Consider the following 2,269-nt stretch of genomic DNA (forward strand, 5'->3'; position numbering starts at 1 on the left):
CTAACATTTTTTTAACTATTTTTTTGATAACTGTCACCACCTACCCTATCTACCGTTTTCGTGTTGACTTTTGGGACAACCTGTATTCAGTGGTTGTAGTTAATCGCTGGATCTTGGTAGAATTGCTTGTAACAGTTTGGCGGCAATGAAGTCAAGAACCACTGCCTTTTTGTGCTTAAGTGCTTTGATGACGGAACAGATCTCATTTTTATTTTCTGTGAGGTTTACAATCCTTATTTGTTGTTTTAGTTTCTGCCACCGTTATCACAAGTATCAAAACTTATAAAATCTTACGTGAATTTAATTTTCAATTTGCTCCTCTTAAATTTTTTTTTTATTACAAATTCTTCATAAAAAAACTAATATTCTAACAAATTTGTAAGCAATAAATCTTTGTCATTTAGGGAAAGGGAAATCCTACAAGATAAACGATTCTCTCTCATAGAGGAAACCAATATTGAAGCAAGTATTATAAATCTAATCATTTCCTTTAACCTTATTTTGTATAAGACTCACCGAGAAAAAATTTGTCCAATTTGATTGCCCACCACCATTCAATTTCAAACCTTATAACCAAACATAACCGCTAACTTTTTCTCTCTCTCTCACAAATCCCCCAAGTCCTTACCGAATAAATTTATCGGATCATCAATCTTGTTGCTAATATCATGTTTTCATATGAAAATCAATAATGTGAAAGCAATTTTGGATGAGATATATTTCATCCGTAACGTTAACGTCGTCGTCAACTTCTCCGTCGTCGTAGTTCGTCGGACGAAGACGGTCTTCCTAGTCGTGCAAAAAAAAAATAAAGGAAACAAAAAAATATGCCTCAAGGATATTATATATGCGTCTGATTGAGGTTTATTGCCATTTTGCTGGATGCATAGTATACACAAGTACGAGCAAGGAGTCTATGTATATTTTTATATCCTTACCTTGAATCATCATTTATGTCTTTTTTACTGTTACTTGTGTCATAACGAGGACATAAGTAGAAATTATTTTCTGTCAAAAAAAAAAAGAAAACAAAGCATTATTGAACGGTTCTTGAGAAAAGGACATGAACAAGAAAAAAAAAAACATATTATTTATCAAATATTCAACACCATACCGATACCAAACTCAAGTCCTTTTGGCAATAAATGACAAAAAATATTCTTTCTATTCTTTTTTTTTTCTATAATTTTACTCCAATACCGCTACGCCAGGTTGTTGTATCAACACACAATATGGCTTAAAGGGAGATGAATTTTATGTCGATGTCAATAACATCAAAATATGTGTGAACATAAAATACGCAGTTACTTTCATATGAAGGAAGCAAAACAGAAATTTAAGGAGTAGGTATTCTTTAGAATATTTATTTATTTATTGCTTTAAGGCTTTCTTAACTTTTTTACCAAATTAAAGATTCTAAGAATAAAAATTAATCTTTGAAACTTATCCTTCAAGCCCTACTTTAATCTTTCTGTGAAGAAAATCATTTTCAGTCCAAACAACTAAAGAACTACCTACTTCTTCAGGTTAGGGATTATGTCATGACGGGGTAACTTCTGTTCAGCGAATAGGCAAATGGAAGTCCCCACTCTAGCAGTCATTTTGCCAGAAAGCCACTCAAATCTGGTAGAACACATTTGTTCTACAAGATTCATGAATTCGTTCAGGAAAGGTTTAATAGCAATGATTAACCAGCATTTTAAAAAAGATAGTTGAAAACATAAACTTGAATTTATTGTTATCAGTGGAAAGTTGTGTTATCAATTTATCAATTAGACACAAATTTGTCAATATAAGTTCTCGTAGATGCACCTACTTCTTAAGATAAGGTCACCCATCGTTTTTAATTTTTTCTATGTAGAAATGTACACTGTACAGCTTCGCTTTTTAATAATGAATTTATAGCATTTCACGAGGGGATATAGCTCAGTGGTAGAGCATTCGACTGCAGATCGAGAGGTCCCCGGTTCAAACCCGGGTGTCCCCTATAAATCTCACAAAAGGAGATAGTATTTTTTTCCCAATTTTTTTTTAAATTTCAATTGGTGTTGTTATTGTTTTTGGTGTTGTTGTTGGTTTTGTTGGTGTTGTCAGTGTTGTTGGTGTTTTTTGTGTTGTTGACGTTCTTGGTGTTATAAGTACTGTAGGCGTTATTGGTGTTGATGGTGTTGTTGAAGTTGTTAATGTTGTTTGTGTTGTTGGTGTTGTTGGTATTCTAAGTGTTGTTGGTGCTTTTGGTGTTTTAAGTCATGTTGGCGTTGTTTATGTG

At 32.8% G+C, this 2,269-nt stretch overlaps 1 non-coding gene across 1 annotated transcript; it reads left to right on the forward strand.

Moving 5' to 3' along the window:
• Positions 1-1,915: 1,915 nt before the first annotated feature.
• Positions 1,916-1,987, forward strand: Trnac-gca (transfer RNA cysteine (anticodon GCA)). Its single transcript has one exon. It is a non-coding gene; the product is annotated as a tRNA-Cys (tRNA).
• The last annotated feature ends 282 nt before the right edge of the window (positions 1,988-2,269 follow it).

Source organism: Episyrphus balteatus, chromosome 1 (genome assembly GCF_945859705.1).
Source record: "Episyrphus balteatus chromosome 1, idEpiBalt1.1, whole genome shotgun sequence".
Lineage (NCBI taxonomy): Eukaryota > Metazoa > Arthropoda > Insecta > Diptera > Syrphidae > Episyrphus > Episyrphus balteatus.